This window comes from Parambassis ranga, chromosome 5 (assembly GCF_900634625.1).
Source record: "Parambassis ranga chromosome 5, fParRan2.1, whole genome shotgun sequence".
NCBI lineage: Eukaryota > Metazoa > Chordata > Actinopteri > Ambassidae > Parambassis > Parambassis ranga.
Window position 1 is genome coordinate 1,918,621 of NC_041026.1, and position 17,786 is coordinate 1,936,406.

At 43.4% G+C, this 17,786-nt stretch overlaps 1 long non-coding RNA gene across 1 annotated transcript; it reads left to right on the forward strand.

Annotated features, from left to right (window-relative positions):
- Positions 1-14,295: 14,295 nt before the first annotated feature.
- Positions 14,296-15,748, forward strand: LOC114435285 (uncharacterized). The gene is made up of 3 exons (XR_003670562.1): positions 14,296-14,633; positions 15,437-15,477; positions 15,558-15,748. It is a non-coding gene; the product is annotated as an uncharacterized LOC114435285 (long non-coding RNA).
- Positions 15,749-17,786: the final 2,038 nt, after the last annotated feature.

The window sequence follows — 17,786 nt, forward strand, 5'->3', positions numbered from 1 at the left end:
CACAAGTCTCTTTGTTGGTCCAACGATCCCTGCACTTGTTGTCAGAAGCTTTGTGTGGCATGACTTGATGATCAAGGTCCAAACTCATCCACGTTTGCATTTTTACTGTGAGGAGTTGTTTAAAGTTCTAATTGTTTAGGCTGGAAAGACACTATAGATTTATCTTAAGCTGCAGAAGGCTGTGAATGTGTTCAGCTGCAGTTTGAATGCAGAGCAGGAAGCAGGAAGCTGAGCTTAATTTATGGATATCTGTGGATTTTGTGAAATACAGACACTATCTGTATTCATCTCTGAAACAGGAGAGCAGCATAACAAATAGGAGAATTTACTATAAGCCAACAAACTGCACTGCAAAGGTCAGGGATCCATCAAACCGAGGGAAACTCGTCTTGTAATGTGTTGCAGGTTTTTGCCATCATTTTTTATTTGTGGTGTTCACAGGGTTTGGCATTAGTGATTGTAGTCATGGACAGATACATGAATGAATGGTTGAATGACAGAGGCTGGGAAACCCAGACACACGTGACTGTGGGGCTGTCATCAATTTGCAGTGTGGCAACAAATCACTACCATGATTTGACTTTAGTGAGGCTCCTTTATGATAACTGATAACTGATCCTGCTTCATCCTGCAGTGCAGGGTCACGGGGGGCTGGAGCCTTTCCCAGCTATCTACAGGTGGGAGGTGGGGTACATCCTGGACAGGTCACCAGTCCATCACAGGGCAACATGCACAGATAAACAACCATTCACACTCAAACTCACACCTACAGGCAATTTAAAAGAGGTGGAGCAGCTGACCAGGTGGTGTGACAACCACAACCTGTACTTAAGTGTGGAGAAAACCAAGGAGATGATCTTGGACTTCAGAAGAGGCAGCAGTGAGCAGCCACCTCTGACCATCAAAGTTCCTCATGTTGCTGCCGACACCACCTGGTCTACCAACAACCATGCTCTCATCAGGAAAGCCCAGCAGCACCTCCACCTCCTGCACAGACTGAAAAGTTCCAAAACCCCTCCACACATCATGACAACCTTCTACTGAGGGACAATAGAAAGCATCCTGATCCACTGGTGTCTGTGGAGGCTCTCATTTCATCTTGGTGAAAGTAGCTGCACAGAGACAGTCTCCATACTGAATGCAGTCAAAGAAGCAAGAGTGAAGAATCTCATTGTAGTATCAATATGTGAATCCTATTTGATCTAAACAGCAGATTTAATCCAGTTCTTATGTAGCTTATGTATCTCACAGAGAATGGGGGCTGGACTGCTTCAACAACATCTGAAGTCTGTGTCTGTCCATGTTCTGTTTGTTTTCACTCTTTAGGGTTTAAACTAGTTTATAGTTTTATCTGAATACTGATGACGCTGCAGAAGGCTGCGAATGTGTTCAGCTGCAGCTTGAATGCAGAGCAGGAAGCAGGAAGCTTAGGTTATGGATATCAGGACAAACTGAAGAAGAACTTGTAATGTGTTGCAGGTTTTCTTATGTTTTGACTTTATTGAGGCTCCTTTATGTGACACATCATACATAGAAAAACAACCATTCACACTTAGACCTACGGGCAATTTAGAGTCACCAACTGAGACGCAGTTCATGAAATTATACATCACACTGAGCACAGGCTCCACCCCGGACTGTGTGCTCAGCCCACTCCTGTTCACGTCTCTGACTGCCAGGTTCAGCTCCAATCACATCATTAAATCATCAGATGATGCTGCTGTAAGTCTCATCACTAACAATGACGACACACTGTACAGAAAAGAGGTGGAGCAGCTGACCAGGTGGTGTGGCAACAACCACCTCACCTTGAATGTGGAGATGATCTTGGAATTCAGGAGAGGCAGCAGTGAGCAGGCTGCTGATGACACCACCTGGACTATCTAACATCAAAGATAAATCAGTCACTGCGTGCTGTTATGCCGGGGGTTTCTTCCTGACGCGTCTCCTGTCCAGCGTGTCATAAATCATAGTCCAAACTTCATATGATTAATAAGTGCATTTTTATTCTGACACCATCATGTCCACTCAGATATTTGATCATTGATCCACATATAATTAACGAGAACCACTGGTTAACATGCTGAAATAAAATCAAATTTATCATGACACGCTACCTGACGGTCAAAAAACTGTGTGCTTCCTCCGGCCAACAACCCTAAAATGATTACTTCCTACACGCCTTATACCTTCACAACACCACGTGCTCCACCTTCTGGTCAAACAGGGAATTGACACATTTTAACCCAGACAGAGGTCAACCACAGTGGCTCCAGCACCATGTGCACCACTGCTCGCTGTGTCATGTGACATGACTGAAGGCTCAGCAACGTATGAAATGTACAGTGCAGATATACACTCTGAAAATACCATCATAGGTTATATGAGTGGCGAACCCTAACTTCAGTGTTTAACCCTTCATGTGCTGTTGATATCATTTCTTATTAATCACTCAATTAGTATCTTAGTTTCACCACTAACTGCATCGTATGTGGAGGGTTGTTGTTCTGAGACACCAGACTTCAGATTCTCTCTAAACACACAAAATAAAACTACAAAGACCATCAGGAGAACTCCTACTGTCAGTCCAATGATGAGTCCTGTCCGTCCTCCTGTGTCTGCTGGTGGACTCAGAGCTGGACTCAGAGCTGGTCTGTCCGTGTGTGTCTGAGCAGCAGCTGCTGTAAAGGACAAAAATGTGAGTTGAGACTTGTTGATGTTTAAATGAACATGTGGACTGTTTGAATTGAACCTGATGCTGTCTGTCTGTACAGAATATTATATGTTACAGTTAGAAGAACAGAAATCAGACAGTTCTCAGCAGACAGCAGCTTTAACTTACTCACCAGAGACTGTGAGCTCACAGCTGGAAGAACCAGAACCAGAAGCTGTTATCACATCACACACATACAGACCAGAGTCTTCAGTCCTGAGTCTGGACAGATGAAGTCTGATTCGTCCTTCTCTGAGGGCGTCTGTGTCACTCTGGACTCTTCCTGAAAAACCTTCATCCACAGACTCTGGGTGCTCAACACCAGCATGGACCTGATACAGGACTGATTCTTTCTGTCTGGTTATATGATCACAGAGGACATAAATGTCCTCAGTCTTAGTCTGAGTGTCTGTGGGGAACGTCCACTCCAGTGTGATGTGGTGGTTCTCCTCTGCCTGATAGGAGCTCTGTGTCTCCTTCACTTCAAGTGCTGCTGCTGAGGAGGTGAGGATGAGGAGCAGCAGGATCATCTTCTCTCTGTGAGAGGACACAGAGGTGAAGAGTCATCAGGTTCAGTCAGTACGGCTACAACAACATCAATCTACAGTCTGACTGAAACTCACAGTCACACTGTGTCAGCTTTTACAGTCTGCACTGCTGCACACACACACCTCTGTCAGCAGGTGGCGCTGAAGGACAGTTACATGCTACGACTCTTATAAATGTAAACATCATAAATGTTCATGTTCAGAACAGACAGCAGCTCACATCAGGTCTGAAACATTCACTGGATTTACTTTGTTTCACTGTTACAACACACAGAGCTGCTGCGAGTGAAACTAAACCTGACCTCCTGTGTGCTGACACAACAACACTGCCATTATTTATAGAACACACCTCTGTGTAAATTGAAAGCAGTAACTTCAGCTGATCAGACAGAAGCACAAAGAGCAGAGGACAAGATCACAGTCTACCAATGATACAGCACAGCTGTCACTCAAAGTGGTCATGTTCATAATTATACATCCATGTAAAGCCTGACACATCAAAAACTAGCTAGAAAATTCTATTTTTTTGGAACTGAGATGTTTATTAAACCTTTTATATATATATAAATTATATAAATAATTATACAGCTTAAGTCCTGATATAAATGAAACAATAATAAAAGGAAGGAAGAAACTTTTCAACAGAAAGCAGAATATTGATTTGAACCAGTAAACCTGTTTGTTTGTCAGAATCAGAATCGTGTTTATTGCCATGTAAGTGAAGGGGATTCACATTACTAGGAATTTGCCTTAGTGATTGGTGCATACAAAGAACATATAATAATTAACATGCAATAAGATAGAACTAAGATAAAATTAAGGTAAATAGACTAAAGTAAGGCTAAACTGACATGACATAACAGACACAATGAACAGAACATAAAATGAGTGGCGGATGTAATGGCAAACATAGACCCTTATATGAACGAGTGGAACAGTGTAATAATGTCATAATGTAACAGGTACCACATGGGTCGGTGAGGTGGTACTAGTGTACAAGTAGTGCAAGATGAAGTAAACAGTGCAAATAGTCATCATCGTGCAGTGACTATACTAAAGTGACCTTGTGAAGTGACAGTGCAGAGCAGTGCATTAATTACAGTTCAACAGTCCAACAGCAAAGGGGACACTGTGTCAGCTTTTACAGTCTGCACTGCCGCACACACACACCTCTGCCGGCAGGTGGCGCTGAAGGACACATTCAGTCTGAACTTAGTGTGACAGTGTGGGACACTTCACATTCATTTAGAAGCTGTGGCAGCAGGTCTGTCTTCTGAAGAGTTGTTGGGCTCTTTCTTTGTTGTAGTCACAGCAAACACCATGTGAAGCTCACAAAGAATGTAATGATCGACCTCGACCACTTTCCAACTAACAAATAAATAAATAAATAAATAGAAGCACACACAGAACTTTAGAGGAAGAACAGATGTAGTCCAACAACACAGTTCTTCCTCCAAAACACAGCGCAGGTTTTACAAACTAATGACACAGAAAACAAATGAGATATTCAATCAATATATTTGATGGTGCTCACACTAAGCTTGTGTTTTTAAAGTCCTCAGACTGAGCTGTGACGATGTGCCTTTGTACTCACAGCCCTTCCCTGGATCCGCTTCATTGAGAGCATCTGCAGCTTCTCACTTCACTTGAATCCTCCAGATATATACAGCGTGGACTGAACACATGTTTAGTTGATTTCTGTGGGCAGGGTTCTCCGGGCTGCCGGACATTCTGAGGAAACATGACCCAAAATACCTCCGACAGCGTCACATGCTGTGTGGGAAATGTGAAAAATGTCTGTAGCCCCAGTCACCGCCCCCAGAGCTCACTGATTGGACATGAAAATAGATCTCAGAGTTCCCCTCTGCTCTGGTCCTGCTCTGGTTCTGCTCTGGTTCTGCTCTGCCACTCCCACCAGCAGCAGAGTGCTGTAACAGATCCAGCAGAAACTAACAACAACACTCTTTACTGACCCCTGTCCAGATCAGTGAGACAGCTGTCCTCTGCTCCTTCTTTGTCCTCCTGTCTCAGCCTGTGTTTGTAATAAAGCTGAAGACCTCTGAGCAGCTGTACACTTAGCTTAGCATTAGCTTTAGGTTTGGCAGCTGTATTGATGACCTGTATTGATCATCTGATTTGAGTGAGTGCAGAACATAGAGACATTAACAACAAACTGCTGCTGTCAGTGCAATGCTGAGTCCTGTCCATCCTTGTGGGACACACTGAGGGTCCCATATGGGCTCTAGAATTTCTCACTAAGAATTCGGACAGCAGTACAACCTGGTGGAGGCTCTATATAGGGCCATATACAGTGATTAGGGAGTGATCTCAGACTCAGCCCATAGCTTCCCTGCACGCCGGTGTGGAGCCAGCTGTGCACCGGCCTCGCTCCACCGACCAGAACCAAGCTCTCCAACCAGGTTTGTTCCTCCGTCCTGAATGCATGTCTGAGCCTTTACCCATCCTGCAGTCATGTGCTGCAATACCTGAAGGACTGGATCCTTCTCCCACAGCTCTGGGGCTCCCAGCAGTGGTGCAGCAGTTACTGCAGTGTATTCTGGCATGAGCAGCATCCAGCATGACGCGGCCCCCTGAACATTCAGTGAGTGTCTTCTTTCACTGACCGGAGCCATGCGCCCCCTGTTACATGACGAATCAAATGTCGTCCATGCAGTGGTGATTCCAGAGCCTCTGGGCACCCTAGGGGCCAAACCTGCAGACCTGAACGGGTTTGATGCTTGTTATGCTTTCTGTCTGTTCATGCTTCAGGAGGATGTGAGGACGCTCATTATGAGAAATATCAGAATAGCATCATTAACCCCTACATCCCCAGAAAACAATCAAGTCACATGACCTTGACGTCAGCAGTTTGTTTCTTAGTGTGGCACAGACGTGTCAGTGACTGAGGCTGCTACAACTACACACTGAGTCCATGAGAAACAGCAGAACCAAATCATCACTCATACCAACTCAGAGTCTTTATTTAGCAGAGTGGCACTTGTGGCGTGCATGACACTGAGACGAGGCACACCAGATGCCATGCATACTAAGTGTGAGTCCACGTTATAAAGACCCACACTTGTGTGAAAGTCTTTATCATCAGGTCTCTGAAACATTCACTGGATTTACTTTGTTGGTTCACTGTTACACAACAACACACTCACAGAGAGAGAGAGAGAGAGAGAGAGAGAGAGAGAGAGAGAGAGAGAGAGAGAGAGAGAGCTGCTGAAAGTGAAACTATTGTTGGATGATTCCAGGAACTCTGCAGCCATTTTGTTTGTACATCTGTACTGAACCTCCATGAGAGACCCCCAAACATCTGCTGCTGCCAGCAATGAGCTCAGATCATAGGTGCAGTCAGGGAGGAGCCTGAAGACAGAGCAGCATCCTGGCTGTGAACATGTGACACACAATAAACTGTCACCAGTCTGAACAGAACTGTGGGTCAACAGAAACAAAGCAGCAGTTCAGTGTGTGACCCACAGAGAGGAGCTGCAGACTGTGGCAGCTCTTTACAGTCACACAGCAGCAGTCTGCTGCAGTGACCTCTGACCTCCTGCTCTCATCATGTTCTCCTCTGAACCCACACAGCAGCTCATCCATTTCCTGTCAGCAGGTGGCGCCAGAGAGTCGAGAGTCAACAGAAGAAGCTCTGGAGCATGTTTGAGGACACGGACACTGAACAGTTCATTACAGTCTTTATTAGAGCACAGCAGCATGCTGATTCAGCAGGTTCACAGCCTGAAAGAGTTAAAGGATGAGGAGGAGGAGGATGAAGAGACTGAAACACACAGAGAGGTCAGACTCTATAACCATGACGTGGTCTTGTTCCTGAAGTTAATGACATCAGTCATCTCCTCTTGCAGCACAAGAATAACACACTACATGTCAACACTTACTGTGCTGAACTTCTTACAGTGTAAATACTGTTGTATGACAGGGGTTAAATAAAGTATAAAAGATTTTCAGTTCTTCATGTAAGAAAATAAAAGTGCAACAGTCTGAACACTGACATGCATCATAACAGGAGACACAGAGCTCACTGCTCTTATCATCAGTGCAAACATCAACACTAACAAACATTTTCACTGTTTGCTTCAATGTTTACTTTGAACTCCACCATCTTGTCTGAATGGTGAGTTCCTCATCAGCATGTAGTGTATGAAATGTGCAGAGGAGACTGACAACAGCACCACAACACAGTACCTAAGTGGACAAGCTTAACTTCAGTGTGTAACCCTTCATGTGCTGTTGATGTCATTTCATATTAATTACTCAAGTGGTATCTTAATTTCATCAGAAGCAGCATTGTATGTGGTGGGTTGTTGTTCTGAGACACAAAACTTCAGTTTCTCTCTAAAAACAAAAAATGAAACTACAAAGACCATCAGGAGAACTCCTAGTGTCAGTCCAATGATGAGGACTGTCCGTCCTCCTGGGTCTGCTGCTGGACTCAGAGCTGGACTCAGAGCTGGACTGTCAGTGTGTGTCTGAGCAGCAGCTGCTGTAAAGGACAAAAATGTGAGTTGAGACTTGTTGATGTTTAAATGAACATGTGGACTGTTTGAATTGAACCTGATGCTGTCTGTCTGTACAGAATATTATATGTTACAGTTAGAAGAACAGAAATCAGACAGTTCTCAGCAGACAGCAGCTTTAACTTACTCACCAGAGACTGTGAGCTCACAGCTGGAAGAACCAGAACCAGAAGCTGTCCTCACATCACACACATACAGACCAGAGTCTTCAGTCCTGAGTCTGGACAGATGAAGTCTGATTCGTCCTTCTCTGAGGGCGTCTGTGTCACTCTGGACTCTTCCTGAAAAACCTTCATCCACATACTCTGAGAGCTCAACACCAGCATAGACCAGATAGAGGACTGAGGTTTTACGACTAGCCATCAGGTCACAGAGGACAAAAATGTTTCTGGTGGTGTCCTCAGCAGGGAACGTCCACTCCAGTGTGATGTTGTGGTTCTCCTCTGCCTGATAGGAGCTCTGTGTCACCTTCACTTCAAGTGCTGCTGCTGAGGGGGTGAGGATGAGGAGCAGCAGGATCATCTTCTCTTCTCGGTCTGACTGTAAGTCCTTAAAATCACAAAGATAGAAGTAAAGTCCACCAACATGTCTTTATGAAGAATTCCAGCATGTTTCAGAAATGAAAAATGCCTCAGCTTTGTTTTCCTGTGCTGAACGTCTGAATGCTCACAAGACAAATGCGGAACATGGTCAGTTAGTTCTTCTTTACATGACCACAGGTCACAGATCAGTTTCATGTGTGGCCTGATGTCTGTGCCTGTTTCCACTCTGACGTCTGGCTCTGTTTTATTTAAATCTGATCTGCTCCTTCCTCTGTATGAATCCATATTAATAATTCATGTTCACTCTGCAGGTTGATGTTTGTCTGAAGCTCTGGACGTTGTTACAGTAGCTGCTCTCTGTGTTGATGTTAATGTATCTGTGAGACTCTCCTGTTTGTGTCTTTGTATCATAAACAACAAACATTGTAACAAACTCTCTTGATCTTCATGCGGCTGCTGACATCACGGTCATGTGATCTGAGTGTTTCCTGTTTTCACATTTTACACACTTGTAGTTCCAGCAGTACTAACATGACTCCTCTCACGCCTTGAAGGCTCCCTATACAGAGTCCTACAGTGATCAGACCGGTTATTGAAGTAACAGAAATATGTCAGAGTGTGTGCAGAGTGTGATCCTCAAACATGGCTGAAAAACCAAACACAGGACAAGGAGCACTGTGGAACATTCCCAAACTCCACCCACTGAAAGCTCCACCCTGCTGTCAGTGTCAGTGTCTGATCAGTACTCACATTAAAGTGGACCAAATGCTGTGAGGCCTTAATTTAGTGTGTTTTATACATGTGTTATTCAGTGTGTGTGATCTAAATATATAACTTTATTGATCCTTGTATACAGAAATAAATCATCATGTGATCTAACCTTTCTGTTTAGTGTAAGCAGTATTGATGAACTGATTTACACAGAGAGGCCTTCTCCACATTGTATTGATGATATGGACACATTATCAGCAGGTATTGAAAACACATACAGAAACAAAGCAGCAGTTCAGTGTGTGACCCACAGAGAGGAGCTGCAGACTGTGGCAGCTCTTCTACAGTCACACAGCAGCAGTCTGCTGCAGTGACCTCTGACCTCCTGCTCTCATCATGTTCTCCCCTTAACCCACACAGCAGCTCATCCATTTCCTGTCAGCAGGTGGCGCCAGAGAGTCATTCTAAAAAGACCTTCATGAGAACAGAAGAAGCTCTGGAGCATATTTGAGGACACAGACACTGAACAGTTCATTACAGTCTTTATTAGAGCACAGCAGCATGCTGATTCAGCAGGTTCACAGCCTGAAAGAGTTAAAGGATGAGGAGGAGGAGGATGAAGAGACTGAAACACACGTCAGACATGCCTCTATAATCATGACAGAGTTCTTCATGTAAGAAAATAAAAGTGCAGTCTGAACACTGTAATGCATCATAACAGGAGACACAGAGCTCACTGCTCTTATCATCAGTCCAAACATCAACACTAAGACTCTCACTTCTCACACCCTGTGTTATCTAACAGGCGCAGCTTCTCAGAATACACACAAGCATCTTAGGATAGTCACATCATATATGACAGTAACATATCATGTATGAGATCATAGGAGTAACATCACACATATTTCCATAGTAAGACATATGGATACAGACGACAGTGCTGTGGTGGGTCTCATCTTCAGTGGAGATGAAAGAAACTACAGGAATGAGGTGCACCTTCTGGCCGAGTGGTGCAGAGACCACGACCTCTCCCTGAATGTGGAGAAGACAAAGGAGATGGTTGTGGACTACAGGAGAGCACACAGTCAGTACACCCCTCTGACCATCAAGAGTGCTGCTGTGGAGCAGGTGAGCAGCACCAAGTTCCTGGGTGTGCACATCACTGAGGACCTCTCCTGGACTACCAACACTGCATCACTGACCAAGAAGGCACAGCAGCGCCTCTACTTCCTCCGCAAGCTCAGAGGAGCCAGAGCCCCTCCCTCCATCCTGTGCACCTTCTACAGAGGGGCTGTTGACAGCATCCTGTCCAGCTGCATCACTGTGTGGTACGGAGCCTGCACCGCCACCTGCAGGAAGACGCTTCATCGCATAGTGAGAGCAGCTGAGAGGAGTTTCTCTGTATGTCCAGCACATATAGCAGATTTGACAATAAAGCTGACTTTGACTTTGATATGGATAGATTGTCTCCACAAAGTCCAGCTGCTGACACAGCTTTTTTCTACCAGACTGTAAACATGTTCATTCCTGCTGTGAATTCGGCCATTTTAACATGGGAGTCTATGGGAAATGACTAGTTTTTGGAGCCAGCCCCCAGTGGCTGCGGCGTGAATTACAAGTTTTGACACTTCCGCATGGGCTTTAAGTTTGAGCCCCGAAGGTTGCCGCTTGGTTTCACCCCAAGACACACAAAAAAGTCACACGAAGTCCGTCATTTTGAATTGGTCATTTTTGGCGATATGTGACCCTGCAAAACTTTTTACACCTCGCATACTTCATCCAATCGAGCTGAAATTCACTGTGCCCCTGTATTTTTTGCTCTAACATGTACCGTAGCCCCTCTGGCCAGTTTGACACAGCAACATTAAAATTGGCACACATATGTATCACCTCCAGATGCACAAAAAAGTCTCTTGGACCCCCCCTCCAAACCCAACACGAAAGTGTTTTACTTTTTTGGCAATTTTTGTCAATTTGTGACCCTGCTACAAAACTTTTCACGCCTCTCATACTTCATTCAATGGAGCTGAAATTTACTGTGTCCACTCAGGACACCATAGGGAATAGACGCATTTCAAAACTCTTTCAAAAGTCTTACGGTGTGGCCGGGTCGTGGCCTCAAAGTTGACCATTCACCATTACAAAGAAACACTATATTTTCTGCAGTACCACCAACATACTTCATGCAATGTGGACAAAATCTTACAGTGCTGCTATGGACCCGAGTCTGAACATATATATATGCTATTAGGATGATACAGTCATAGCGCCACCTACTGGCAACAGGAACTTTGTCTTCTAAACGTGTATTTGCTGTAAATCTGGAAATGAGAGGAGAGGAGAGCATAGGAGAGGGCAAAGCAATGGCCCCTCGGATCGCAAGGTGTGCGAGGGCCAGCAATGCTGCTTTCAGCTTTAATTCTGTAATCCGTCACGTGCTGTTGATATAATTTCATATTAATTATTCAAGTTCCTCTCGTAGGAACAACATGGTAATTGAGTGGTTGTTCTGAGACACCAGACTGCAGTCTCTCTCCAAAAACAAAAACCGCACTGATGATCATTGCAGCTACTCCTGCTGCTGTCAATCCAAGGATGAGTCCTGTCCATCCTGTGTCTGCTGCTGGACTCAGAGCTGGTCTGTCACTGTGTGTCTGAGCAGCAGCTGCTGTAAAGGACAAAAATGTGAGTTGAGACTTGTTGAAAGAAATCAGACAGTTCTCAGCAGACAGCAGCTTTAACTTACTCACCAGAGACTGTGAGCTCACAGGAGGCTAAGCGGGTCACTGCAGCTATTGTCACTTCACACACATACAGACCAGAGTCTTCAGTCCTGAGTCTGGACAGATGAAGTCTGATTCGTCCTTCTCTGAGGGCGTCTGTGTCACTCTGGACTCTTCCTGAAAAACCTTCATCCACAGACTCTGAGAGCTCAACACCAGCATGGACCAGATACAGGACTGAGGCTTTCTGTCTGGTTAAATGATCACAGTAGACATAAATGTCCTCAGACTTGGTCTCAGTGTCTGTGGTGAACGTCCACTCCAGTGTGATGTGGTGGTTCTCCTCCGCCTGATAGGAGCTCTGTGTCTCCTTCACTTCAAGTGCTGCTGCTGAGGAGGTGAGGATGAGGAGCAGCAGGATCATCTTCTCTCTGTGAGAGGACACAGAGGTGAAGAGTCATCAGGTTCAGTCAGACAGATGTGAGGGAAGCTGTCAAAGTTAAAAAACCATCAGTCACACTTTTTCCAAACAGATCTACAGTCTGCACTGAAACACCTCTGCACAGCAGAAATCAGTGTCCAGTAAAGAACTCATAACCATCCTGAATTAACGTGCTGTTTTCACTTTCCACCATCAACCCTGGAGTTCCCCTAAATCAGGGGTGTCCACAGCATTTTGGCTCGCGAGCTACTTTTCACAGTGACCGAGTCAAAATGATCTACATACTCTAATCCAACAACATGTGTGTATACTTGATTTCCATGTTAGAATATATAAACAGGTCAAAATAATCCAGAAAGAGATCTTTAAATAAAAATAACAATGTGTAGTTAAATTACATTTTACAGTATAAAGCTGCCCAGTCCAGTGTGTGATGGTGCTGTGGACATTAAGTGAAGAGAGAGGCTGCTAAATGATGATAATAAAAAAAAAAAACAATCTCTATTTTTTCTGTGTTACTGATAAATCTAGCTGACAGCCAGCAAAGTGTTCCTACTTTATCAATCAATCAAAACTCTTTATGAAGCAGCTTTCATTCAGAATACTGTAACACAAAGTACTTTACAGACATAAAAACAATAAGACACACACACACAGATAAAAAAAGAGGATAAAGAGATAAAAACATACAGACCAAGGAGACGCCATCATTACTTCCAGCAAGGTTTGCTGTGCGCTCCGACCTCTCTCTCTCTCTCTCCCTCTCTCTCTCCCTCTCTCTCTCTCTCTCTCTCTCTCTCTCTCTCCCTCTCTCTCTCTCTCTCTCTCTCTCTCTCTCTCTCTGACTGCACAGTGTGTATATCGCTCCAGACTGGGAGGGGTTAACAGATGCGCACACAAACATGTGGAAGCAGGGGAATTTGAACACATGGCTACCTGTTAGGCGTTTCCTTCTCATCTCCTTTACAGGGGCCGTATTCACAAAGACTCTCAGCGCTAAGAGTTTCCCTTAGTGGAGACATTCTAAGAAAATTCTTATGACAGAATCTATTATGACGTTTTCTAAGCAGTTCTTATAATTAAGACTAAATCCTATAAAGATGAAAGAGGTCTTCAGGTAAAAAGCTGTTCAGAGTGCAGAGGACGACTTTTAGGAGGTTTCATCGTTCCTTGAACAGGGAGAACATGACGGAGCGACAGAGAGACACGTTCTCCAAACTATGAATGACGCTGAACTCATAAAAAGCTACAGATCAGAACGAGCAGGAACAAAGTTTGCGGTTGAAAATGAAGACTACAAATCTTAGTAAGGACTCTCATCTTCAAAGTGATTTAAGAACGTTCTCAGAGACAGGAGACGTGATTGGTTGACAGGAAAAACATGGGAACTGGTTCCTGATAATATAAACAGCAGGATGGACGGGGACATGAAGGCTGCAGTCTCAGATGATGATGTGATCAAACGGAATTCAGCCTAAATATTAATATTAACCAGCTTCTCTATTGCAGCAGCAAAATATACACAAAGCAAAGTAAAAATATACCTCTAGCGGTGAAAATGCTCAACAGTAATAACCAGTATTTACAGCATAAATAAATAAATAAATAAACATAGGTGTGTAATTTGTAATGCAGGTATACATTCGGTCTAATATATATGTGAGAAGGAAAAATACTGTGGTTCAATAAATGAATATTAATGTGTAAGAGTGTGTGTGAGCAATGATGGAAACTGAATGAATGAACAATGACATAATAATAATCATAATAATTAATCTGTAAGAGGCAGGTTAATACAAACACAATGGATCAATTAATAAAGTTAAAAGTTCTCAAATGGAGTTATTACATGATGAGAGGAATAAAACAGAAGGAAGGAGAAAGACAGGAGGGTCTAAATCCAGGCAGCTGGAGGATCCCGCCGCTCCCAGCGCAGCCTGAAATAAACACATCCAGCGCACAGAGCCTGCTCCAGATCCCACCGCATGGGGGTGGGCATGCCCTTATAGGCTCAATAGTCCATTTCCCGTAAATCACGTGACGGCATCCAGTTTCTGATTGGCCCATTCACTGAAAAAACGGACTCTAAAATTTACTAAATTACCTGTAACATTTTCTACTTAATAATATTAAAATCAAGAGAATACTAGAATTTCTTAATTAAAAACATAAATATATACTCATTTTTATCATGTAACAATCGAACTGTATGAAAAGAGTAAGTTTTATTATGTATTTGAGCATAGTATTTAACTAATTTGTATTCACTGCACATATACTATAAGTATTGAGTAATGTTTAATCCAGAAGTGTAGGTAGCAGTTTGAATCGGAGCATGCTCAGTTGAACGACATTGTAACGGACACACAATGGTTGTGGTGGAGGAGCTGCGCGGCTGGATATACTCATGTTCAATGTAAGTATTTCTGTTTTACAGTTGTGACTGTAGAATACGTATGTACTGTGCTTATTGTGCAAAATAATCTGGTCAGATCAACCAGAGGCATTTTGGCAGCGACAGTTCTCATGAGTTTAAAACATATGCAGCCTAGTTTGACAACTAGCTAGGTGCACACGGTGAGTCCTTAATATTTCTTTTTAATGTGTGGCAACCGAGCCACGTCGCACCGCTGCGACAGCGAGTGTGGTACAGGCCGTGTTGTGGACGTTATGTGCGGTCACTGGGAGGCTCCCAAGGTCTGACTAGCCCCGTCCACACTGAGACTGCACAGTAAAACATGTCAGGGAGAAGTATGAAGATTAGTACTGCAGATTAAAACGAAGGAGCGAACGTGTTAAAAAACTACTACCGTCAGTTATTGCCTTTGACAATAACGTGTCGCCCCCCCCCCCCCCCCACCCCACCCCATGCGCACCAGCTCTGTTGACGTGATGAAGTATCACTTGAATGTTAACACAAGCTAGCTGCTAGCCTGCAGCCTCCCCAAGCCTCACTGGAGCAGCTGTACAGACGCACACTTTGCAAGCAAGAGGCATCACTTGGCCCTGGGTCTGTTACTGTTTAGCTGTTCTACATGTACGTTAAGGCACGTTTGCAACAATAGCTGTAGTCATATTGTTTTCAGTATTAAGCCTTTTGCACTGTTTGAAATAAAGGAATTTGGTCTTATAAATAGTATTAAAAATGATTAATTTATTTTTGAACTTGTAATTATTGACAGAACTATTTTAATCTGTAATCTGTGTTTGTGTCAACAGAGAGCTGGATAGCACCCTCTTGTAAAAACATTGTCATTCAGGTAGGTGGAAATCGGCTTAATGCAACATAAAGTGTTTGTAATATTGTTAAAACACACATGTGGTGTTTGTTCATTCACAGGGTGATGTCTTTTCTAACACAAGCCCAGGCAGTGGACAGCTGAGGTCTTGGGACAGACTTGGGACAGGCTAAGCTGGATCCATACTCCGCGAGACAAAGACATTTTTCCCCCCTGCAGACGTTACGCCCACAAAATGACGTCATTTTTTGTCTCTGACCGCCCGCTGATCCGCACTCCTGTGCACAGGGTCCGGGCCGAACTTTGTCTTTCAAGGCTGTGCGGCAACCATGCTGTGATTGGTCGGAATTTATTGTGGGCGTGATGAAAGTGGAGAAGCGCAAGAGCCTCTCCAGGTATATAGGTAGGTGTGTAAACAGCACTGATTCAACAGATTTAGATAAGACCATACCGGTTTTGCATGATGAGCAATAAAAGAAAGAAAGAAAGGCAAGTCAGGGTGATTTGTCACCAATAACTCCAGACAGCCATTCACACATACCAGATGGTGACTGTTATTACCATTCTATATACTCCTACATACCCGGGCATAATAGGCTCGTTAACAATGTCTGTATATCTTTGCTATTGTTACTTTTAATGTCGCATCTTCACAGCTCATCACCGGACAGTTTGAAGTATGGCAGGCACATTGGAACACAGTAGATGTGCAAATGTGGTCATAAAGGCACAAACACTGAATCTTTGCTATTGTTACTTTTAATGTCGCATTTTCACAACTCATCGCCGGACATCTCACGCTGTTGCAGGCACCCTCTCTGTATAATGCCCTCTTGCCATGGCACAAGTCCTTGTGGTGTGTTAAAAACTCAGTAAAGTCTTTCCTTAAGTTTAGTGGGCGGGCCGTATGAGGAGTTCTGCACACACGCGTCTCGCGGAGTATGGTACCTCAGTGCGGAAAATACCTTTTTTTTGTATCTCTTACCACCCGTGGAGCGCGTTCTCCGCTCTTTGTCTCGCGGAGTATGGATCCAGCTTGGTTTCTGGTGTCTGCAGTGGTCTTACTGGTCTTTGCAAATGTATGCTCTTCTCTTCACATTTGACAGTTCATGGCATATAAATTATGGTTTAATATTGACACAAACATCTGTTCACAGCCCCAGAGGATTGAGATGAGACATGACTCTGCTCTCTGGGACCTCAGACTGTACCTTGGTGTAAAAGAAGAGGAACTTTTTAAAGATTGCCTGGTAAGTAACGTGTTTAATGTTCCCAAACTGTCAGGCATGATTGTCAAATGGTGTTTTATTTTGCAAGTACAATCTTAGTTACGGTAAATAGAAATCTTCTAATCTCATCACTGTCCAGTTGTTTGCAACTTTTCCCTAAATCTTTGTAATAGCTGTATTAACATTTTTCCACACGTATCTTTTGTAATGTGCAAGAGATCTGCATCCTTGTTCCACACACCCTCCAATGATGTTGTGTATCAAGATGTTCTATTTGTATAGGCCCAGCTGATTGGAAAATAAATTTGTTTTGTTTAGTGTGATCTAATCTTTATTTAATGATGCATGGATGGTTCCTGTCTGAAGAACAATAAGTTCTATTTTTAAATGTATGCATTTTAATTTGTGTTGTACATTGTATGCAGGTGGGCTGCTGGGTGGAAGACATGGAACACATCCTGAAGATCTTCATGTACCATGAAGTGGAAGCAGAGGATCCAGTGGAAGCCTCCATCCTTCTTGAAGGCAGGGGTGTAGTGGCATGTGTGCTCCTCATTGGGACTTATTTAAGCACTTAAGTTTGACTACACTCAACCACTCCCCTACACATTTGAAGTCTTGCAGAACTGTCTTTAAAAGCAAGGTACTAATAGACTTATGTATTGTTACTGTTGTCAATCAGATATGTCTCATGTCATACACACCATTTCATATTTTATGCTGAGGTCAAAACCAGTGACAATTTCTTATTTTTGGTAACTTTATGTTATTACAAGGAAACTGAAACATCAGCAGCCTCCAGTACCATTGTCCTTTTTCTATGACCGGTCTAAATCAGTGGGTAAATGTTTTATAAATTGATATAAGTCATGCCACTGTGGCCACTGTTACAATTATGGATGCTTAGATCAAATTGTTCAACACAAAAGTTCCAATAAAAAAAAAAAAAGGTATTTGGCCATGTTTGTGTGTTGTGATTTGTCATTTACATTTATCAAATTCATGCATCATTTTTTAATTACAGTGATTAGAATTTGTTGTAAATAATTAATAAAATAGGGAGAAAGAAATAAATTCTACTTAGTTCTTTCATAACTAAAA